At 45.4% G+C, this 24,784-nt stretch overlaps 1 protein-coding gene across 4 annotated transcripts in view; it reads right to left on the bottom strand.

The window, feature by feature from the left end:
• Window positions 1-23,185, bottom strand: part of luzp1 (leucine zipper protein 1) — a 198,666-nt gene extending 175,481 nt beyond the window's left edge. For all 4 annotated transcript variants that reach the window (XR_011883569.1, XR_011883570.1, XM_072246820.1 and 1 more), the window contains exon 1: window positions 22,996-23,185. The gene's annotated coding sequence lies outside the window, so the exon portion shown is untranslated. The remainder of the gene's footprint in view (window positions 1-22,995) is intronic.
• Between the last annotated feature and the right edge of the window lie 1,599 nt (window positions 23,186-24,784).

Below are 24,784 nucleotides of genomic sequence, written 5' to 3'. Positions count from 1 at the left end.
ATTAGCAATGCATTTCTGAAGTTATTGAAACAGCAACATTTGTTTTTGTTACCTTATAATTACAGAAATATCTTCAGTGTACATTAATTTTAGCTGAAGATTAGCTTAATCTGTCACATACATGTCGAAACATACAGTGAAGCGTGTCTTTCGTATCAAATCAAATCAGTGACGGGGGGTGGCAGCCTACAAGCCTCACCAGGCTTCCAGCGCTAACATAGCATCTCACCTTCACTAACCCGTACGTCTTAGGAACGCGAGAGGAAACCGGAGAACTCAGAAGCACACGCGCTCGTGGGGAGAACGTACAAACGTTTTCCAGACGGCGGCGGGAATCGAACCCAGGTCGGCGATCGCTGGTGACGTAAAGCGATTGAACTGGCCTTTAGACCCTGACCTCACACCATGCTTCCCTCAATGAAAACCTGTCGAGAGGCAGGTGTGCTCGTGCAGGCACGCGCTCACACGCGCACGGTTGGGTTAAGCAAAAAGCAAACATTACCAGCACAGTTTCGACCACGTCTGCAGCGACCTGCACTGCGTTCGAGCATCATTTCCATAAAGACACTGCAACGTCATACATTATTCATTCAGACGTACTAGTGAGTCACTGCAATGGCGTGTTGATCAGAATAAATATACAATTCAAACGACTGCTTTCAAAGTCACCAAGGCAGCTGAGAATTTCCCCTCTTTAGAAAGCCAAACAGCTGGATCTTCCCTAATCTAATTGTCAGTTATGCATGTTTCAAGGCTGCCGGTTTTGGCAAGGGCTGATCGAGGCACTAAACAAACTAACAGGCGCTAGAAAGACTGCAAATCCTGGAAAACCGGGGCAGCAGCACGCACGAAATGTACGAGGAACTCAGTGGGTCAGGCAGCATTCAGGGACGGAAGTGGACAGCTGATGGACTTGGCCGAAAGCGTCAATTGTCCACTCCCCTGTGTGGTTGCTACCTCGCCTGCTGAGTTCCAGTGCTTTCTGCATGGCAACAATTGTTTAAAGATTAGTTTTTAATCTTTTAGGGAAAAAAAGGCAAGTGTTGGAACTCACATGTGACCCCCATCACCTGGGTCATGCTTTGTTCTCATTGCTACCATCAGAGAGGAGGTACAGGAGCCTGAAGGCACACACTCAGCGATTCAGAAGCAGCTTTTTCTGTAGAAGATACAGAACAGTACAGCACAGGAACAGGCCATTCGGCCCACAATATTGTGCCAACCCAGCTAAAAAATCTAATCAAAAACACCCAAACACTAATCCCTCCTACCTACACCACGTCCATATCCCTCCATCTTCCTCACATCCACGTGTCTATCTAAACATCTCTTTAAAGCCTCTAATGTATTTGCCTCCACCATCATACCAGGCAGTGTATTCCAGGCCTCCTTGACTCAGAGTAAAACATCTACCCCTCACATCTCCTTTGAACCTACCCCCTATCACCTTCAACGCATGCCCTCTGGTAAACTGCAATTCACAATCTTTTCCTCTCAATTATCGTGTATTGCATCGTACTGTTGCCGCAAAGTTAAAACAAGTTTCACGACATCTGCCGGTGATATTAAACCTGATTCTGTAATCAGAGTAAAACGTTCTCCTAATAAATCCCCTCCTCTCAGGAGCGATTAAGTAGAAGCTGTCTTAGGGACCACAATAACAAAAGGCTGTGTTAATAAATCATTCCCCAATGTTTCCCTTCCTGAAAAAAAAATATCAAGCTGTTTGCAAAGACAGATGTTTAAAAAAGACACGGATACTGTTAGTCAGGGTTGAGCCGCGTACCTGCATGTACACAGCGTGCCCCTGTAAGTCTCGATCTCTGAGCAGCAGATTCTGACCTCTTGTCGTCTTGCACCTCCTTCACGTTGAGCCAAGACCCCATTCTGTCAAGTCCATGCGGTAGCTGGTGTGCTATGGTTGACTCATTAAAAGAACTCACCCACAGGAATTTTTCTTTCCCCAGAAATCCAGTGGAAACAAGACATCCTCAACCCGAGGAAGTGCTCAAATAGTCTCTCAACTTACTCTTGGACAGATCTCCTTGAGATGTGATTTAAGTCTACAGGTAAAACCATAACTACAAGGGAAGGGGAGGGGTGGTCAGTGAAATCCAAAGAAAATTTTTTTGCCGAGACTGTTGAGAACACAGAGCACACTACCACAAGGCATGGTTTCAAAGATTCAAAGTACATTTATTATCAAAGCTTGCATTCAGTACACAACCCTGAGATTCATCTTCCCCACAGACAACCAGAAACAAAGAAACACCATGGAACCCATTCAAACAAAAACGTCAAACATCTAACGTCCAAAAAAAAAGAAATTGCACAAAAGGCAAAAAAAAACGAGTGAAAAACAGAATATAAAACATCCAACCAAGTTTAGTATGGGCTCCCAAATCCTGAAAACTTTCTACAGGGGCACAATTGAGAGCATCCTGACTGGCACGATATGTGAGCTGTACCTCCCTTAATCGCAGGATTCTGCAGGGAGTGGTGCGGACAGCCCAGTGCATCTGTAGTTGTGAACTTCCCATGATTCAGGACGTTTACAAGGACAGGTGTGAAAAAAAAGAGCCCGGCAGATCATTGAGGACCCGAATCACCTCCAACCACAATCTATTCCAGCTGCTACCATCCGGGAAATGGTACTGCAGCATAAAAGCCAGGACCAACAGGCTCCGGGACAGCTTCTTCCACCAGGCCATCAGACTGATTAACTCACAATGATTTGAGTGTATTTCTGTGTTACACTGACTGTTTTATTTATTATAAATTACCATGATTGTACATTGCACATTTAGACAGTGATGTAACGTAAAGATTTCTACTCCTCATGTATGTGAAGGATGCAAGAAATAAAGTCAATTCAATTTACAAAGTCGTTGAAACAGGTTGGGAAGGCTCAGTTTATTTCAGTTCATTTTAGCGCTGTCGCTCGTCGACTACAGACCACAGAGCTGGTCCGCCCCAATCAAAATCGTACTAAATAGCAATTAAAAAAAGGAGTGACCAGAAACCAGAAACATGTCATAACATGAACTACAGAGTCCAATCCACAAACTGCGTGGATCAAACTTTGCCAAGATCCTGACACCATCCAGTGAAAAGTAGAACTCGGGGACATAGACTCAAGATTCGGGGGAGTAGATTTAGGACGGAGATGAGAAGGAACTGCTTTTCCCAGAGAGTGGTGAATCTGTGGAATTCTCTGCCCAATGAAGCAGTGGAGGCTGCCTCAGTAAATACATTTAAGACAAGGTTGGATAGATTTTTGCATAGTGGGGGGATTAAGGGTTATGGGGAAAGGCTGGTAGGTGGAGATGACTCCATGGCCAGATCAGCCATGATCTTATTGAATGGTGGGGTAGGATCGATGGGCCAGATGGCCTACTCCTGCTCCTATTTCTTATAAGTCAGAGGGAGAGAGAGAGAGACCAGTCAAACGTAGGCACCCATGTCCAGGGAGAGAGGGAGAGAGGGAGAGAGGGAGAGAGGGAGAGAGGGAGAGAGGGAGAGAGGGAGAGAGGGAGAGAGGGAGAGAGGGAGAGAGGGAGAGAGGGAGAGAGGGAGAGAGGGAGAGAGGGAGAGAGGGAGAGAGGGAGAGAGGGAGAGAGGGAGAGAGGGAGAGAGACAGGGAGACTGGTCAGACATGGGTAGGTGGTGCTGAACCCCCACTTGCCTTCCATTCTCTTCCTTGTTGATTTCAACCTTGCTCCATCGGCGAGAAATGGGGTCTCCCAGTCTCCTTGGCCTCCAGTCTGCACGCTCCACCCCAAACCTCACCCAGCTCCCTCAGAGACAGCAGAGCACCAGGTCGCTCACTCGGCCCCAAAAAACACACCACCAGAATGTAAACCACGGGTTCCAATAGTAGCAGGATCATAAAGTGGTAGTAAAAGAGGTACGGCTTTGGTGGAAGCATCAACTCTTTGAAGGAGAAGCTAGATATGGAGACAGTGAGGAAAGGAACAGAAGGATGTAGCTGACATTTGAGTCACAGAATCTGGAATTCACAGCTTGAAAGGATGATGAGGCCAAGATGGATACTACTCTTGATGAGAGCTGAAAAACAGGATTAGCTTGCATGGACCTGATGGGATAAATGGCTTCCTTTCACATTTTGGACATCTATGATTTTATGACTTCATAACTCAATTGATTCTTTCCAGCCCCACATCCCTCAGGAGCTTACCATGTTCTGAAATATCAGTGTCTGAATCTAATTATTCCATTACTGGAGTAAGTAACTGTCAGCTGTATAGCATTGCAGTCACAGAGCAAGTCGAGAGTGGGGAGATAAATAAGGTGAAGGGGCCAAGATGAAGTAGTTTGAGTGCGCAAGACTTCATCTTTATAATCAAGGGTTCATCTCGTTCACTTTTAACTGACCTGGAAGTATTTTAATGTTTGAGGACAAGTGAGGGGAGAGTGAGCAGCTTCAAGTTCCTGGGTGTCAAGATCTCTGAGGATCTAACCTGGTCCCAACGTATTGATGTAGTTATAAAGAAGGCAAGACAGCAGCTATACTTTATGAGGAGTTTGCAGAGATGTGGCATGTCAACAATTACACTCAAAAACTTCTATAGCTGTACCGTGGAGAGCAGTCTGACAGGTTGCACCACGGTCTGGTATGGAGGGGCTACTGCACAGGACCGAAAGAAGCTGCAGAAGGTTGTAAATCTAGTCAGCTCCATCTTGGGCACTAGCCTACAAAGTACCCACGACATCTTCAGGGAGCGGTGTCTCAGACAGGCAGCGTCCATTATTAAGGACCTCCAGCACCCAAGGCATGCCCCTTTACCATCAGGTAGGAGGTTTAGAAGCCTGAAGGGACACACTCAGCAATTCAGGTACAGCTTCTTCCCCTCTGTCATCCGATTCCTAAATGGACATTGAAGCTTTGGACACTACCTCACTTTTAAAAAAAAATCCAGTGTTTCTGCTTTTGCACTTTTTAAAATCTATTCAATATATGTAATTGATTTGCTTGTTTATTTATTATGTTTTATTTTATTTATTATTTCTTTCTATCTGCTAGATTATGTATTGCATTGAACTGCTGCTACAAAGTTAACAAATTTCATGTCACACACCGGTGACAATAAACCTGATTCTGATTCTGAAATTTTTGCAGAGACAAGACTTGTTAATGAATAAGGATGTGAATCGGAACTGATGACTCTTCACAGAGGGTCCTGTGGGCAGTTCTGGGTCTAAAGTGGTAAAGATGGTAGCGTCTTTTTTAAATTTCCTACAGCTTCTGGTTTTAAACCATTTGTACTTGATTGTGTCAGCTACTCCCATCTCTGCTTCCAAGTAGTGTACCACCCTGACCTGAAAATGCATTGTCCTCTTTGTCACTTCATTCAAGTCCTGAACCCCACTGACTGAGAGTTATGTGGGATTAGCTTCACCACCATCAGACAATCTACCACAGTTCAAGATTCAAGATGGCTGCTGTCCACCATTTTCTCAAGGGCATTTAGAGGTGAGAAATAAATAATTGCCTTGTTGGCAAAGATTGGTGAATACAAATAAAAATCTATACTCAATCTACAAATTTTTAACTGACTTTTCATTGTGTTTTGAAGAAATGCTAAATCTCTCTTTCAGGGGATTGGTCATTCAGAGAGATTGTACCTCTGACTGGAGAACATAACAAGCACAAGCTGTTTGAGGAGGAAGTTCTGGTTATGGAGACAGATTTATAATGGAAGAGGTGTTAGCAGATGATGCGTGGTGGGGTGGAGATACGTCTCTACCAAAAGGAGGTGTAAGGTGCTCCTTCCCTCTGCTAGCCTGCAGGTCACCCGTGGGCAAGGTGTAGCACCTCCTCAGCCCCCCTCGATCAGGATCACATGGAGCAAAAGGAGCAGGTGGTGGATGGTCATCCTGGTTATGCAACCACTGATGCCAGGCAATCTCTGAAGGGTATTGATAACGGATGGGGTCACCTGTCTTGTAAAGGCACTGCCCTGAAGAAGGCAATGGCAAACCACTTCTGAAGAAAAATTTGCCCAGAACAATCATGGAACCATGATTGCCTATGTCACATAACACGGCGCAAAATGATGACATCACACAACACGGCACATGATGATGACAATGTACTGACTTACTGAAAAGCTAGCCTCACATTCCACTCATACAGATCAAATTATTTCACAGTGCATTGAGGCGGAACAAGGTAAAATAATAACAATAACTAGCAAATTTCTACAGATGTACCACCTAGAGCATTCTGACTGGTTGTATCGCCACCTGGTATGGCAGCACCATTACATGGTCTTCAGAGCACTGTTGACTCAGCCAGCTCCATCATGGGTCCAAACCCCACTTCCCCAACATCAAAGATACCCTCTTTGAGGCAATGCCTTTTGAAGGTGGTATCCATCATTAATACCGTTACCATCCAGCACATGCCCTCTTCTCATTACCACCATCAGGGAGGTGATACAGGAGCCTGAAGACGCTCAACATTTGAAGAACAGTTTCTTCCCCTCCGCCATCAGATTTCTGAACAGTCCATGAACTCAAGAACACTAGCTTACTTTTCACTTTTTGCACTACTTGTTTTTTATATATTGTAACTTTAAATAATTTGACTTGCCTGCACTATACTGTTGCCACAAAACAAATTTCACGACTAAAGTCATTCACAATAAACACAATTCTGAACGCAGAATAAAGTGTAACAGCTACACCGAAAGTACAGTGCAGGTAACACTGGACAAAAAAAGAACAATTTTTGAAAGTGCTGCTTCCTCAGAATTGTTTTTTTTTGTGCTTAAGATAAACCGCTTGAAGCTGAACACAAATATAATTTCAGGCTACTTGTACCATGTAGGAATTTATTGAAATAAGAAATTAACTTTCATTGAATAGAATGCATGTAATTGCATAACAGTGCTGACGGTTTGCAATAGATCAACTAAGCTAAAAGTGTTTTGATAATGATTTTCATTTGTACTCAGTGTCTGAGACTTCTCGCTTAAGCGTCCAACAATAATCAGCCAGCATTGGTGGATTCCGGTTGCCCTGATACCGTTTCTCCATGATTGCAATGTCCTGGTGAAACCTTTCACCATGCTCGCCACTGACAGTGACAAGATTTGCAGGGAAGAAGTCTAAATGGGAATGCAGAAAATGAATCTTTAGTGACATGTTGTTCTTCATGGTTTTGTATGCTTGAAGCATGTTGTGAACCAGCTCTGTAGTTGATGAGTAGATTTTCAACAACATCCTGGAATGCCTTCCATGTGATTTTCTCCGGTCCCAATAGAAGTTCTTTGAATTGCCTGTCATTGATGACCTGTTTGATTTGCGGACCAACAAAAATGCATTCCTTAATCTTGCCATCAGTTATTCTGACTTGAACTATGAATTAAAATAAATATAGGCATTTCAAAAATATGGTGCATGATAGGGAACTTTCCTGCTGATTTTCATGATCAGCAGCCCAGAATCTATAAAATACACCCCAAAGTATTTAAGAAGCAAAAGCTTTGTTGTCCAGTGCAATCAATGAGGTGCAAGGTAGATTGTGAGATCAAGAGTCTAGTTATTGTCCTAAGAACCCATTTAATAGTCTTACAACAATGGGATAGAAGCTGTCCTTGAGCCAAGTGGTACATGCTTTCAGGCTTTTCTATCTTCTGCCCAATGGACAAGGGTACTAGAGAAAGCATCTAGTGTAGGACTAAATGTTTAAGCATGGTGAGTGAAATGCCAAGTTTTGAGCTGGACGCTGTTCTTTCGCACTCGCTGTTGGCAATCGGCTGACCCAAGTGGAGAGCATTCCATCGTACTCCTGACTTGTACATCAGTCAACACACTCTGAAGTATTTGCTGTGACATCAAGTGAAACTCAGAACCTACTCATGCTTAGCCCACTGTTAGATTAGCGTAACACTTTAACGCCACTGTACCAACCCTCCAAAAGCCCGCTTGCCCTGCCAGCACTGTTTTTATAATTGGCTCCCTCAGAGATGTTTACCAGGCTTCTGGGCTTCTGTTGAGCATCAGAACAAGGAAATTTATCCAAAAGATTAAATGTGGGTTCTTATTTTGAAAGTCTATAAATGGAAAGTATGATAGAAGATATCCATATTTGGGAAGTTTTCAGATTCTGAGGTGGGACTCCACTGAATTGCATTATCATTCCAGGTCTGTAGTCTGTTCCAACCCTTCCCCACGCTAAAATATGCCTGCATCTACCACAGGGTCAGAACGCTTTAAATACGGGTATAACCAGAATGCTAGATAATCTTTTTGGTAAACTATTCCAGGTGGGCAGGAAAGATAAAGGGCTGGCTTAACTTATCAGCTTCGAGCTAGCCTCCTTCCCCTTCCCCCCCAACCATTTTGTTCTGGTATCTTCCCCCTTCCTTCCCGGTCCTGAAGAAGAATCTTAGCCCAAAACGTCAACTGTTTGATCATTTCTATAGACGCTGCCCGATCTGCTGAGTTCCCCCAGCGTTTTGAGTGTGTTGCTCTGGATTTCCAGTGTCTGCAGACTTTCTTGAAATGAAGTGAAATGAAATATCTTTATTGTCATTGCATAGTACAACTTGTCAGGCACCAATACAGCAAAAATGAGTTTGCAACTCCCATACTCAATGCTATAAAACAACAAATAAAATAAACAATAAATAAAATCAAGTAACCAACCAGTATAACCAGCAACCATAAAACCAGTATTAAAGTAGCAATATAACAAATTTATGGATGATGCTTGATCAATTGGTTCAGAGCAATTATAGCTCTGGGGAAAAAGCTATTTTTCTAGTCTGGAAGTACGGGCATAGAAAATCTTATAACGTCTGCCAGATGGAAGAAGTTCAAACAGATGACTGCATGGGCGTGTATTGTCCTTACAGATGCTTGTAGCTTTCCTTAGGCAGCGAGAACTGTAAGTGTCCTCCAGGGCTGGGAGCTGTGTCCCGATGATCTTCTGCGGGCTAGAGACGACCCGCTGAAGTGCTTTCCTATCAGCTGCTGTACAATGTAGAAGCTTGGTCAGGCACATGACCTCACAATCTACCAGGCTATCATCCTCACTTCATTCACTACCTGCATTGCACTCTATGCATACCTATTGCACTTTATTCTGCATTATTATTGTTTTACCTTGTTCGAGCTCAATGCACTGTGATCCGTATGAACAGTATGCAAGACAAGCTTTTCACTGTACCTCGGTACATGTGAGATAATAAAACAATTCCAATACTCTTTACTTCAATGAATCTCCCTGCAATTCCCCAAAACTTCTTTCCCCATCACCAATTTGCTGTAGCATCACAGCCCCGCGGATTCCCAGCCAGAGTCACCGACTGAAGCGGGAAGGTTACAATATCGAGACAGCAGTGTCCACTGCCGCCGGAAGGCAGCCCTCGAGTCGGGGGGTGGGAGACTTGAAAAAGCAACATTGCAGATTGTAACTTCGAGCTGGTCTCCCTCTCACCTGCTGCAGGAGCAATCTCCCCCTCGCTAGTGAGTGCGACAGCCTGCCCGAGATGTCAAAACATTGGGATGGACAGCGATTTTTGATCGACTGAAGATCATGGACGCTGGGGGCTTTGCTGAGGCATGGTGGGTGGTGGGGGCTGATGCTTTTGCTGGAGAAGCAGGTAGATTGATGCTTTGCTACTGCTTGTGCATGGGAGCAGGGAGAGCGGGCCTTGGGGTCTAATGTTCTTCTGTCATTCATTCTTCTGGTTTTATTTTTCCTGTTTCGTGGATGTCTATGTAGAGTAAGAATTTCAGGTTGTATATCGTATACAATATCTGATTTTGAAAGCCGCAGGAATTTCTCCCGTTAGCTACAGAAAAGGTTTGGATGTTGTGGTGATGTACAAAGTAAGTGAAAAGAGGTTAGTTTTACTGTGAGGGATTGTGACAGATCTACTGATCGAAATTAACACTGATCAAGGGGTGAAGCTGCATGTAACCAGGGACAGATTTAGCTTGGCACCAAGTTATTTTCCAGGGCTTGCTTTTTCATGCCACACTGCCTATAAACCTTTTAATAGGTTGTGTTAGCACTGCAGGCGTGTCCTTGTAATTGGCAAATCATGTCAACATTGATTAGCAGGCAGTTGCAGGCATCAATTGTAAAACAGTGTGGTGAGAAAAGTCTTTTCAAAGTTACGGATCCTCCAACAAACTGGGAAGAACACACCTGGAATATTGTGTTCACTTCTGGTCACCTCATTATTTAATTAATTTGTTTATTGAGATACAGCACAGAACACTGTCAAGAGTGAAGACGACATCGTCGTTTGGCATTGGTCACTGATTCCAATTCTTGACCAATTTTAAAGCTGAACTCTTTGCAAAGCAGTTAGCGCTGCTGACCCCAGTAATTACACAAGTCATTGCCATCCGATATGATCTTCATCAGATGAGGATCAGTAGTAGGCCATTCAGCCCACCATGCCTGCTTCCTCAGAAGACCATAGAAGAATTAGTCCATTTGGCCCATCAAGTCTGCTCTGCCATTTCATCATGGCTGATTCATTTCCCTCTCATCCCCAATCTCCTGCCTTCTCCACATGTCCCTTCATGCCCTGACTAATCAAGAATCTATCAAATTCTGCCTTAATTTTCACCCAATGACTAGGCCTCCTGTAGCAACGGATTCCACAGATTCATCACCCTCTGGCAAAGGAAATCCCTCTTCATCTCAGTTCCAAATGTTTGTCCCTTTATTCTGAGGCTGTACCCTTTGGAATTAGGTTCCCCCACACTATAGGAAACATACACTCCAGACGCCTTTCAACATTTGAGAGATTTTCATCCCCCCATCATTCTTCTGAACTCCAGTGAGTAAAGGCCTAGAGCGAGTTGTCAAGCCTTTCAATCCCAGAATCACTTTCATCAACCTTTGAACCCTCTTCAATGTCAGCACATCCCTTCTTAGATAAGGGGACCAAAACTGCTGACAATACTCCAAGTGAGGCCTCACCAGTGCTTTATAAAGTCTCAACATTATATCCTTGCTTTTGTATTCTAGTCATGTCAGAATGAATGCTAACATCGCATATGCAATTAGGTTACAGAACATTGTACAGTACAAGATCAGAAAGATTTAACGATTAGCTTTATTTGTCATACGTACATCAAAACATAGTGAAATGTGTCATTTGCATCAACAGCCCAAAGGAGGTGCAAGGTAAAGCATCTGCTTAGTCCCTCTCCCCTGATCAGGGTCACGTGAAGCCATGGGAGCAGGTGGTACATATCACAAGTCCTAGTTATATGTGACCACTGATGCCAGACAGACAACCTCTGAGGAGTATTGATAATGGCTGGGGTCACCCATCCTGTAAGGGCACTGCCCAGAAGCAGACAATGGCAAACCACTCCTGTAGAAAAATTTACCAAAAACAACCACGGTCATGAGATCATAATTACCCACAGCACATAACGAAGGAACGAACTATGGCGCTGTCATATTTGCCTCCAATACCACCCCTGGCAGAACATTCCCGGCACCCATCATTCAGTGCAGGGAAAAACAAAATTGCCTTTCACATCCTCTTTGAGCTTACCGCCTTACCGCCACTTCAAATGTACGCCCTCTGAGTATTAGACAGTTCAAACCTGCAATAAGGATACTGGCTGTCTATCTATGTCTCCAATAATCTTATAGACTTCAGTGAAGTCTCCTCCTTTGATATAAACTTCTCTCAGTTCTCCCATTATGCCTTCTTAGATGACTGTATTAATGATACCATGACACCACATGAAGATTGTGGAGTTGCCCAACAACATGGCTGCCCAGATGATCCGGCCTTCTGACAGCACTGCCGATTGGAGGTTGCTGCCGGCTTCAATATTGAACCAATAGTGAGAGACGAGAGAGAGAGGGCGTGACCTTCCTCAGCCACCACTCTGGACGGGAGGCTCAACCAACCACGGGCAGTGTCACAAAAGTGCACTTACGGGCAGAGCAGCTCAGAGTGAAAACATTCCCGTTTCTCTCTCCACACCCTGAAAACTCGCTGCTAAACAAAGGAAGTGCAAGAGGAAGCCGTGACGGCCGTATCTTTCTGAAGCACATTTGCAAATGTGCTCTGGGTCTGGCATGGCACGAACCTTCAGTATCCAGAAAAACAAGACTGATAAGGTTCAGTTGTTTTGCAAATACTGGCGATTAATTATTTTTAAAAATGCAGCTTTCCCCACAAAATTTTTAAAATCTAAATTATATTAACTTTATATTAACTTTATATTAGAAGTCTCAACACATACACACGACTCCATAAAACTGCATTTATATAGAACCTCTTGGAGATAAAGGGAGATCATAGAGCCTCAACAAATGAATACACAGAGCCAATCAAGATGACCCTTAAAACCTCCCCCTCCAAAAGGGCCACAACTCTTCACAGGGCTTGGAGGCTTGCGAGCCTCAGTGACCCGGAGAGCTGTGTTGACTGGAGTCAGGGCTTTGTGCTTTGGCTCCTGGTAGGGTCACCCGTGCCAAACAGGTCAAAGGGTAGAGGCCAGTGGTGTACCGGTCCTCCAGGTTCAGGGGGTTCAGCTCAAGGCTAACAACCCTGACTGGTAAAACAGTTACGGAATCAGCAATGAGGAATCCTTCCACATCTGAGTGCGACGGTGTTCCCGATTCTCCACCCGGGACTTGCATGACTGACTGTACAAAAAACTGAGAGGAAACTACTGACATGACGAAGGAAGCCCGGAACACCGCTTGAGCTGGACGAACTTCATTGCTGCCCTAAACCCCAGTGGAGCAAGTGGCCACAAGCAAGCCAAAACCTCCCTCCAAAGGGAAAGAGCTCACTACCACAGCTAGCAGAGGCGCGTCCTCAGAGGACCTGAGACGCGGGTTCAATTCTCACAATCCACTTGTGACCGCACGAGCTTCCTCTGCCTGCTTCGCTCACATTCCTCCCAGAGACTTTAGGTTAAGTGCCCCCTGGCATGCGGGCGGGTGGCCGACAGCTGATGGGAAAGTGGAGAGAACAGATTACAATGAAAATCAGTGGGGCAGGGGAGGGGGAGAAACAGAGCTGCTCTGTTAGCCAGTATAGACTCAATGGGCCAAACAGCCTACTATGCAGTCAGGAAATATAGAAGAGGAGGTGGAAAGGTTTGGCAAGGTCTTAGGCATCCATGTGAAAGACAGAGGGCATCTATTCTTCTCTCCCTCCTGACTGCACAGGCAAATTAGAACTTATTACTGCCAGAAACCCAGAGCTCTCGTGAGCCACATTGTCAGGTACCAGAGGCTCAATGGTAAAGTATTATCAGAAAGCACGAACACAAGGGACGTCCCGTTTGCCCGTGGTGCTAGACTTCATTTAGTTTCCGCCACCTCTCCTGAGAACATTTTGTATTCACCAGGGTAGAAAGTTAAGTTGAGACTTCTCATTTAAGGAGCTCCCCAACTTGTCCGTGCAGAGAAACAGATAGAACACTAGACTTCGATTTCCGAAATACTTGTAAAATTCCAGGAACTTTACATCATAAAAATAATCTATTGGGTCCTTGTAAAGCAATGGTCCCAGAGACAACTGTTCTATGTGCTCTGTGCAGTTCAGGGAAGTACTGGGATCCCTTGAAATTGCTTGGCCGTGGTAGGCAACGCACAAATGTGGCCCCACGATGAATGTTTGGCTTCCTGCCTCCATTGCAGATGACAGATCATCACACAGCCAAGAGAACTGCTGGCATATTATAAGACGGGAGCAGCATTAGGCCATTTGGTCCATTGAGTCTGCTAGCCCATTTGATCATGACCAATTTATTTTCCATCTCAAACCCATTCTCCTGCCTTCTCCCCACAACCTCACCAAGGATCGATCAACCTCTGCCTTAAATGATTTGGCCTCCACGGCCGTCTGTGGCGATGAATTCTACAGATTCGCCACCACCCTCTGGTGAAGGAAATTCCTCCTCGTCTCTGTTCTCAAGGAACGTCCTTCTGTTTTGAGGGTGTGCCCTCTGGACCCAGCCTCTCCCTCTGTAGGGAACATCCTCACTATGTCCACTGTCTAGGACTTTCGATAGACGGCACCCAGGGTGATTGGGACCGAGGGCAGACAATACTCTTCAGGTCAATCATGGTTGACCTTGATGGCCCGCTTTCCCTCCTAGGTGTTCCCAGTGCCGATGCTGTGAGTGGTGGGTGCCTGCCGACACGTGCTCCCACTCTGAATGGAAGGAATGCTTGTTCTCAGAACCAAGCACATTCAGTCAATTTCACACACATACACACACACACACACACACACACTTCTCAAGGTCAACCCATCACCCTCAACATCTAGGGCCTAAATATCAACCACACCCAGTCACTTAATGCTGCTCCCACAATGTTGTGGACACAGCTCAGCACATCTTGGAAACCAGCCTTTCCTCCATCGACTATACTTCTTGCAGCCAATATTATCAAAGACCCCAGTCACCCTGGACGTTCTTTCTTCTCTTCACCATCCATTGGGCAGAAGATACAAAAGCCTGAAAGCATGTAACACCAGGCTCTATCCAGCTGTTTCCATACTATTGAATGGTTCCCTAGTACAAGATGGACTCTTGACCTCACAATTTACTGCATTTCAGCCTTGCACCTTATTGATTGCCTGACCTGCATTCTCCGTAACACGCTGTTCTGCGCTCTGTTATTGCTTCTCTTTTGTACTATGTCAAAGCAGCGATGTGACGACATAGCCCGTGTGGAAGGCAAGCTTAAAGAGAAAGCATTTCACCATACCTCACTTGACAATAAGAAACCAATTTGCCTGACACCTCAAAGCTTTTCCATTGCTGACAAGGCGAAAGGGTGGCAGAACAATCAGCACGTCCTTGAACGAGCGGCTCCCTGTCAACACTCAGGGATCTCAACGTCATCCAAAGGTGGCTACTGCGCAGGATCGAAGTAAGCTGCAGAGAGTCGTGAACTCAGTCAGTTCCATCGTAGGAATTAGCCTCCATTATATCCAGGACATCTTCAAGGAGCAATGCCTCAAAAAGATGGCGTCCATCATTAAGGACCCCCATCACCCAGGACATGCCTTGTTCTTATTGTTACCGTCAGGGAGGAGGTACGGAGGCCTGAAGACACACACTCAATGATTCAGGAACAGCTTCTTCCCCTCTGTCATCCGATTTCTGAATGGACATTGAACCCATCAACACTACCTCACTACTTGTTTTTATTTCTATCTTTGTACTACTTAATTATTTATTGTAATTCTCATTTTTCCCCTGTTATTATGCATTGCTTTATACTGCTGCTGCAAAGACGACAAATTTCACGACATATGCTGGTGGTATTAAACCGGATTCTTTAGAGATTGTCTGCCTGGCATCAGTGGTCACATAACCAGGACTTGTGCTATGCACCGGCTGCTCATACGATCACCCACCCTGATATATATATTCACTGTAATGATTATATATCACAATGCACTACTGCTGCATAGCAACAAGTTTCACGACATATGCCGGTGACATTAATCCAGATTCCGAGCTGGTACCCACGCACTGCCTGAACTATTCAGTCTCTTCGTCACCAGCACACTGACAGCGCCATCGGCGAAACTGAATGCAACTGCTCATCCAGTTTACTCTGACGGTACCCCCCAAACCTATGATCACCGCCACTGAAGAGGACAAGGGCAGCGGGCTCCTTGAAAACCATCACCTTGGGGGTCCCCTCCCAGTCACAAAATAACCTCGACTTGACAATGCATCGCTGTTCCTTTATCGTCCCTGTGCCCAGGTTCTCGAACTTATCCCGCTCAACAGCAGCATGGGTGTACTTTCCTCAGAAGGACTGTGGTGGTTCAAGAAACTGGTCCACCCTCAGCTTCTCAGAGACAAACAAGCTCCTTGGCTTTTTGCTTCTCCTAATAGGAAGCCTGAATGAAAAACAGGCCCTCAATCCAAAACGCCCCAATTTACAATTACCCTTCCAACCTGAGCAATTCTCTGAACTGTCACTCGAACCCACAGCATTTGATTCACACCATCATCCAAGCCAGGGATACAATGAAAACTCCATCAAAAGCACATTAGTGCTCAAGTGGGCTGTATGACAGTCCAAGCTCATTTTGTTTTACGAGATGAGTTTCCTTGAATATTTCCTATTCTTTTTTGGTGAGTCACTGGCCACAAAGATATTGAAGGTCCAAGATCTGTCTAATATCCATTCCTACTCTTTGATATCTGGCTCCTGCTAGGTGGATAATCACAGGCTAGACAATGGACTTAGGTGCAACACACACAAAATGCTGGAGGAACTTGGCATTTTGGCTTGAAACTTCAACTGTACTTCCCCCACCCCCCCCATAGATGCCGCCTGGCCTGCTGAGTTCTTCCAGCATTTTGTGCGTGTTGCTCGGATTTCCAGCATCCGCAGATTTTCTCTTGATTGGGATTTGGTGCGACAATTGTCCAGTCTCAAAGCCCAACCATAATTTAGTAGAGTGCGTGTTACAGAGTCAGGCAAAGCCAGGATTAGACTGTGATGCCAGTTATGACCCTCTCCCCTGCCCAAAATGTGCAAAACCGTTTGTAAATAAGAGAACGGTTACATAAGAAGGCTCATCTGTTCCTGTGGAAAATCAACTTGCATATTCAGGAGACGAGAATGGCAAAGACCCGTGCGGAAAGTTGCTGAATGGGACAACCCACTGATCCTATTCCAACTGTCCTGCTGGGGCTGCTTGCCAACGGCTAGAGATCAAACGCACTGGCTCTCTCAGTCCCAAGTCCTGCAAGCCCCTTAACCTGTGCTTGCTGATTCACATAGGCTCCTGGTCCAAAAACTCAATTTTAAACACCCTCAGTACCCTCCCTTATCTGTTAACCCCTTCTGTCTACCAACTATCTCTCTGCTCTTCCAGACCAGAAACCTTACACATCCAACCAAACTAAAATCACTCCATTATTTTCGGTCGTGCCTTCAGGAGGTCTAAACTCAGGCATTCTGTCTCTGCTGCTGTGCTTTAAAGATTATCCTTAATAATCTCTTCTCAGATCACCAGGTAACCTGATAACTCCTCAGAGTCAAGTTTTAGAATCGATTATATACATTGGTAAGCAGCATGTATAATCTCACTCACCTCACACTAAACTGATTCCACAACCTAGGAACTCATTTTCAAGGGCTCAACAACACATTCTCAGTATTATTTATTTATTATTATTGATTTTTTTGTATTGGTATAGCTTGCCTTCTTTTGCATGCTGGTTGTCAATCTTTGTATTTTTCACTCATTCTTTTGTATTTCTTTGCTCTACAGTGAATGCCTGCAAGAAAATGCATCTCAGGGTAATGTATGATGACATACACACGGCTTGATAACAAATTTACTTTGAATTTTGGGATGCCTTGGCTATTTTAGTATTAAAGCGAGACTGCATAATTTTGGAATTGGGTTTTTTTATCACTGACATACATTGTGAAATTTGTTTTGTGGCAGCCGAGCAAAGCATAAAATATACTATAAATTACAATGATATATATTTTAATTAATTAAGTAGTGCAGAAGGAGAGCAAAATAGTGTTTACGGACCGTTCAGAAATCTGATAGTGGAGGGAAAGAAGCTGTTCCTAAAATGTTGAGTGTGTGAAATTCAAAGCAATGATGCTGGACGCTTAAATTTTTAGGAGATTTGCAGCTGGCAAGGAAATAGGAGCATAAAGAGCTAAATAAGAAAGTGCTCTTTCAGCAGCTGGTTTCCCTTTAGACAAAATGATATTTTAGTTTGTTGCACACTGAGCTGTTTTCAAGAGGATTCGAATTGCTACAGAAAAACTTACTTTCTGTTACCATTAAGACAATTTCTGCAAATGCCAAATGCAAAGTACCAGTAAAGTTCTAAAGGAATATAAGCAGCCAGCTCAGTACCCCTTCTCCACCATCCAATATCATTGCTGGTCTTCTACCTTGGTGCTATTTCCATGCACTAATCTGACTTTGCTCTCTACCTTGAAAAAAAATCCATTGGCCTGCCTTGAACCTCCTCAGTGAGGGAGTGCTCACATTGTATCCGTTAAATAGGGGCCGTGGACAATTCTGATTTGGAGACAGACGTGAAAGCACAGAGGAACATCTGGGGAAATTTCTGAAACGCCCATTCGCTGCTGTTGTTACTGCACGATGGAGAATCTCCGGAAGGTAGGCCCCAAAATCCCCGGCTTTGCCTGCTGTTGGTGACCGAGGCTGAGGTCAAATCGCTCGGATAGAGATGGTGCTCGGTACTCGGTGTCGGGGGCTCGAAGTTTTCAGACGACTCAGAGTCGGACTGTGGTCGGGCACGGCAGGGAGAGTTTTCTTCCTGAGATGTGGGACATTTGAGAGACTTTGAACTTTTTACTGTGCTCATGGACTGTTCTTCATCAAGTTATGGTATTGTTGCACTGTTGTAACTATATGTTATAATTATGTGGTTTTGTTAGTTTTTTCAGTCTTGGTCTGTCCTGTGTTTTGTGATATCACACCGGAGGAAATATTGTATCATTTCTTAATGCATGCATTACTAAATGACAATAAAAGAGGACTGCGTGTGTTCACAATCTAAATTTTACAAGAAATAAACATTAAAGCAAAGTCCATTGCAGTACAAATTGGGAGATAATTGGCCATAATGTTGCTATACTGATGTGGTGACTAGGGTTGTGCCAGTTTATGCAAGAACAGAATGGTCGAAGGGAAGTATCTGTTCTTGAACCCGGTGGTGTGGGACTTCAGTACCATCTGACTGATGATAGCTGCAAGATGGCTTGGGCCAGATAGTGGAGATCTTTGATAATGGATGTTGCCTTCATTGAGATAGTACCTCACATAGATAGTATCTACGGTGGGCAGGTTTGCTGCCCATGATGTATTGGGTCCCGCTACTCTCTGCAGCTTCTTTCGGAGAGAAGGCAGGAGAATGGGGTTGAGAGGGATAATTGATCAGCTATGATGGGCCAAATGGCCCAATTCTATTCCTATAATCTTGGGCCTTTATGCTCCTGCAGAATCAGTGGTGAAACCAGGCACTAGGCATCCAGGCAGAGAAGTATCAACCTGCATCTATCTTGATAAGCTTCATTAATTGCCTCTTAATACCAAGGAAGTCATCGGTACATTCACTCTGCCCTGATCCACTACTGTGTCCAAGTTCATACCCGACATAGTGACATAGGACACTGTAGGTATTGAAATATAAAGCAAAAAAAAACTCTGGAGGAATGCAAGAAGGGACTCAATCCAAAACAGCCACTGCCCATAGACGCTACCTGACTCGCTGAGCTCCTCCGACGTTTTGTGTTTTGCAGATTTAACATAGTTCACTGATCAATTTTAGATAACTTGCCTTGCCCCCAACTGGTATATTCCTGGTGCTTAACACGGTTACAGAGATTCAGGTATGCAACTTGTTCAGCTGCGGTAGAAAGTGCCAGGAATGCTTTGCTCTACAAGAAAATAGTTCATGTAACCTCTGCCAGATCAACAAACCAAAAATCAACTCATTTGCAAAGGTCATGATTGGGATTTTATGCTGACGTGGGGAGGCCACATTTGGAGTATTGTGTACAGTTCTGATCACCTACCTGTAGGAAAGCTATGAACAGGATAGAAAGAGTACAGAGAAAATTTACAAGGACATTGCTGGGACGAGGAACTTAGTTACAAGGAAAGGCTGAAAAGGTTAGAACCGGAGCTTAGAAAAATAGAGGGCTATGTGCTAGGGAAATTCTAGGCAGTTTCTAGAGTAGGTTACATGGTCAGTACAACATTGTGGGCCAAAGGGCCTGTAATGTGCTGTAAATTTCTATGTTCTATGTTTATTCCCTTAACCATATGAGAATGAGGGAAGATATACAAAATTATGAGGTTAAATGCAAGCATGCCTTTTGAATTCAGTTTGGGTCAGGCTTGAACTGGAGGTCATAGGTTAAGGGTAAAAGGTGAAGTGTTTAAGGGGAACTTCATTCAGAGGGTGGAGAGTATGGAACGAGCTACCAGCCAAAGTAGTGGATGTGAGTTTGTTTGCAACATTTATAAGTTTGGGCAAGTACATGGATGGGAGGGGTATGGACAGGCATGGTCCAGGTGTGAGTCGATAGGACTAGACAGATTAATAGCACTAGACAGCAAAGATTTTGCTTCTTGAATACTTTTGGGTGTACCTTAAAAGATTCTGGGCTGCTGGTCATGAAAATCACCATTAAATTTCCCTACCACGCACCATTTAAAAAAAAAATCCCCTATATTTGTTGTTTCAATTCATAATTCAAGTCAGAATAACTGATGCCATGATTAAGGAAGGCATTTTTTGCTTGTCCACAAATCAAACAGATCACCAATGATGCACTTCTAGTAGGACCAGAGAAAATCACATGGAAGGCATTCAAGGATGTTGTTGAAAATTTTCTTGGCAACTGCAGAGCACCAAACTATGTACAGCTGGTTGTCAATGTGCTTCAAGCATTCAAAATCATGAAGTGCAACACGTCACTAAAGATTCATTTTCTGCGTTCCCATTTAGACTTCCCTGCAAATCTTGGCACTGTCAGTAGTGAAAGGCTTCACCAAGACGTCACGGTCGTGGAGAAACAGCATCAGGGCAACTGGAATCCTTCAATATTGGCTGATTGCTGTTGGACACTTAAGTGAGAAAGCTCAGACACCGAGTGCAAATGAAAATTATCAACAAAACGTTTTTAGCTCAGTTGAAATATTGCAAAGTGCCAGCACCATTATGCATTATATTCAATAAAAGTTAATATCTTGTTTCTTCAAAGTCCCATATGAGACAAGTAGTCTGAAATTATAGCAACACACATCAAAGTTGCTGGTGAACGCAGCAGGCCAGGCAGCATCTGTAGGAAGAGGTGCAGTCGACGTTTCAGGCCGAGACCCTTCCTGAAACGTCGACTGCACCTCTTCCTACAGATGCTGCCTGGCCTGCTGCGTTCACCAGCAACTTTGATGTGTGTTGCTTGAATTTCCAGCATCTGCAGAATTCCTGTTGTTTGAGTCTGAAATTATAGTTGTGTTCATCTTTCAGCGTCTAAGTGAAACAAAAAAAATTCTGAGTAAGCAACACTTCTACAATAATTTGGATGTCCAGCGTTATTTGGAACGAACTAGGAAGGGCTGAAGAGCCTGGTTTTGTGCTGTAGTGTGTTATACTCTAGTAGAGAGGTCCAGAGGTCTTTGCTGATGTCATAGCTTGAGGAAGAAAGAAAATAAAAGTTTTCACCCTCCTCCTGTCTGTGCGCGGCGGTTACGTAAAGGGGCATGTTTGTGCACACCTAGCACAAGTACGGTCAAGTCTGGCAGCGATGCTGCCTACAGTTCAGCAGCTGGCATTTCTGCGTCACTAGTGAAAAAGCACAGAACGGCTATACGTGGATCCTGGTGAAGGCAGGAGGGTCAGAGCCCGCCATTCAACGCAAGGCCACACGATAAAGGGGCCATTGTTTGGAGCGGGCTTTAGTGGTAAATGCTGTTCGGGTCAGAGGTCAGGCTGTGGGGCGAATTCATTCCTTTGTCGTAATGAACAGGATATACAGGTAGCTAATACAAGACAGTACACGCAGGCAGTACTCCATTGCTGATGAATCAGATTGGCAGCCTCTTAGCTGTCTAGATGCAGGAAACACTTCCCCGTTGCCTGTCAGTGTTGACTCCTTGATGAGTTCAGTGACACTGCACAGCGGGGGCAAGTTGGTCTTCCAGAAACAAGTCACGTTGCTGGTTTTTTTGTGTGTGTGTGGGGGGGGGGAAGAGAAGGTTTCAGCGGGAGTTTTGATCCCGAACCCATGCGTGGTGCGGAAAATGCTGCATTACCTGTTCACTCTGTGCCAATGCACCATTAATACCGCGGCAGCTCTGCTGTGAAACGGGGCCGGGGAGACACTTCACTGCAGAATACTGCACCCACCAGTCAGTAAAACGGCACCTTTATTGTTCCTGGCAAGTAACGGCGGAAGGTAGGTAGGCAAATCTCCCCCACTGTGGTGGCACTTAGTGAAGGGAACCTGTGCTGTCCATAACGAAGGACAGGCAGGATTTAATACTGTCACAACGCTGTCAACCCGCGTTGATCTAGAGCCAGTCACAAACGGAGCCAGGGTCAGCCCGTAAACCCTTGCCCAATATATTTAATACCAAGTGGATCTGCAAGACGGGTAAAATTGAAAGATACCCAATGATGCAGAACGCCAGATATTTTAAAGTTATGTAAACATGCGACTTAATGAGATCAGTTTCTACTCTTTCTTTCTCCCCCCCCCCTCCCACACACACACACCAGACGATGCAGCCACAGGAATGAGATAGCCCTCGCACTCTCACGCCGCTGCTCCCACCCAGAATGCGGACTTTACCCGCCCCCGGTCGCACGGGAACGGGAAGCGAGCCCCAAGGCGGAGTGACTCTGCCGGTTTCTCCGCAGCGGCAGCGCGCACAGCGACGATGCAACGGGGCCCAGTGAAAGCACTCTCGGCTAAGGTGAACACATAACTGAGATCCAAATTCGAAACACACTCATCCACAACCCCCCGGGGCAGACAGAGGGAGTGTTTGGTGGGGGGGGGGTGGAGTCTGTCGTGATCCTTACCCAGCCCTTGGGAGACCTCTTCTATCGTTACAATCCTTTAGAACGAGTTTGCTCTGAAGACTTTTCCCCGGTGTAATCCCTTGCCCGGGAACCTGAAGATTGAAAAAAAGGAGGGCCGCCGGCTCTTTAACCCCTGCACCGGTGGCAGACACCATTCCTCAACAAGTGCCGAGACACCTGAGAGGGGCAGCTAGCTGCCTCTGCCCCCCCCCGTTTTCAGCCCCTACCCCAGATCTCCTTTTCACTCTCCTCCCCCCCCCCTTCCCCTTGGCTTCCGCACTTCCCTTCCCTCCGTCTGCCCCCACCTGTTCTTCTTGTACCTTTGGCCGGGAACACACACAAACACACAGAGCTCCTAACTTCCAGCACCGGTGAAGTCGCCGCTTCTCCTACCTTCTCAAGCTGCAAACAAGTCTCAGAGCGGGTCCCGCCGCCTTAAACTCCCTTGAGTAGTGTGCTCGTCAGCCCCCCCCGAGTCCAATTCTTCCCTCCCCTGCTCGTAAAAAGAAGTGTGTGTGTGGGGGGTGGATTCGCCCATCACACTCCCCCGTCCAACATTGGAAAAGAATGCGCCTTGCAACAATGAAAGGTGAATGCGTGCGAAGCGCCGGCCTCCCGAGGTGCTGACGTCAGCCCATGCCCATGTATGGAGCAGGCAATTCGGATTTTGCTTCAGTGAGTGGCCTCGAGGTTGGGGCAGGTCCTTTTCAGCAGACAGAACGAGGATTGAAACAACGTTCAGGTTTCAGGAATTACTGCAGGAAGCAGTCGGGGTGAGGGGGGGGGGAAGAGGGCGGAACAATTCCCAAGTCCCAGTTTTAAGGAGTTCTCACGCCATTGTCCCGCGAACACTTTTAAGTGTAGATCCCAGCTTCTCCCCCTCCCCCTTGTAGGGAAGAGAAAATCTCATTCATTCCCGGTCCCCGCATAAAAGCCGCGGGGGCTCCCGAGTTTGCTCCAGTTTTTTACTTCCATGAAGTCAGAGCGAAGAGTATTTTTTTTTGCGGTCACTTTTTACACGTTGCGTTGAAATGTCTCACTCTGCTTTGAGTTAACGCTCCGGCAAGTAGTTAGGGCGGACGCTTAAACTCTGCCGGCTAGTTCTGATGATTTAGGCCGGGTTAGCCCCAGTGGATGTTAATGCCCCCCCCCCCGTCATCCGCCCGTTTCCCGGGAATCAGCAGAATTTCTCAGCGGAAGGCGGGGTGGGGTTACTTAAAGAGATACTTGCGGCCGTAGGAATTTGCCTAATCCTACAGGAATCACACGCAGCGGCCGTAAATCCTCAACAACCGCCCCCCCCCCAACCCCCGGCCGATCAAGGCGCCTCGCTGCCAGGATACAGACCTTTCAGCGCTAGCTACTTTGAGTCGGCCTCTGCAGACCTGCATTAAAGAATGAGCACGCCAGTGTTGCGGGCACGTCCGACAGACTGCGTAGAAATGTTAGCGTTAGAACAAAATGTCAGCACTGAGGTCCCATTCCGAGAGCGTCTTGGTGTCAACCGGCTTCCCAACTTTCTCCTCCTCCTCCTCGATGCTGTAGAATTCAGTCCCAGCGCTGATTTAGGCAACTGGAGTCATAGAACACCGCATAAAAATCAGCCCGCTCGGCCCAACGCATCCATACTAGCCAAATTGCCCAATTCAGCTAATCCCATTTCAGAATTGGGTTTAATGTCACCGGCATTTGTTCATTACAACGCAATACATAGTAATAGAGAGAAGTGTGAATAGTTCACTAAGTAGTGGAAAGAAAACAGAATTTAAAAAAAAAAGTAGCGAGCTAGTGTTTATGGGTTCAATGTCCACTCAGAAATTGGATGGCAGAAGGGAAGAAACTGTTCCTGATTTGGTTGATGATATGTCTTCACGGGCTCCTGTACATCCATCATGATGGCAGCAATGAGACAAGGCATGGACTGGGTGTTGTGGGTCCCGTTTAGTCCACATATCCATAAACACGCACCATGTACCTGTTCAAATGTGGCAATTGTACCTGCCTCTGGCAGCTTGTTCCATATACGCACCACCCAATGTGGGAGGAAAAAAATCGCTCACGTCACCTTAAAAAGTTTCCCCTTTCACTTTCAATCATTGGAACATATACCAAATGCTGGAGGAACTCAGCAGGTCAGGTAGCATCTATGGAAATGAATGAACAATCAAAGTTTTGGGCCGAG

The sequence above is a fragment of the Mobula birostris genome, chromosome 29 (genome assembly GCF_030028105.1).
Source record: "Mobula birostris isolate sMobBir1 chromosome 29, sMobBir1.hap1, whole genome shotgun sequence".
In the NCBI taxonomy this organism is placed as follows: Eukaryota; Metazoa; Chordata; class Chondrichthyes; order Myliobatiformes; family Myliobatidae; genus Mobula; species Mobula birostris.
Note: the sequence above shows the minus strand (reverse complement) of the source record. Positions and strands in the feature narration are given on the sequence as shown.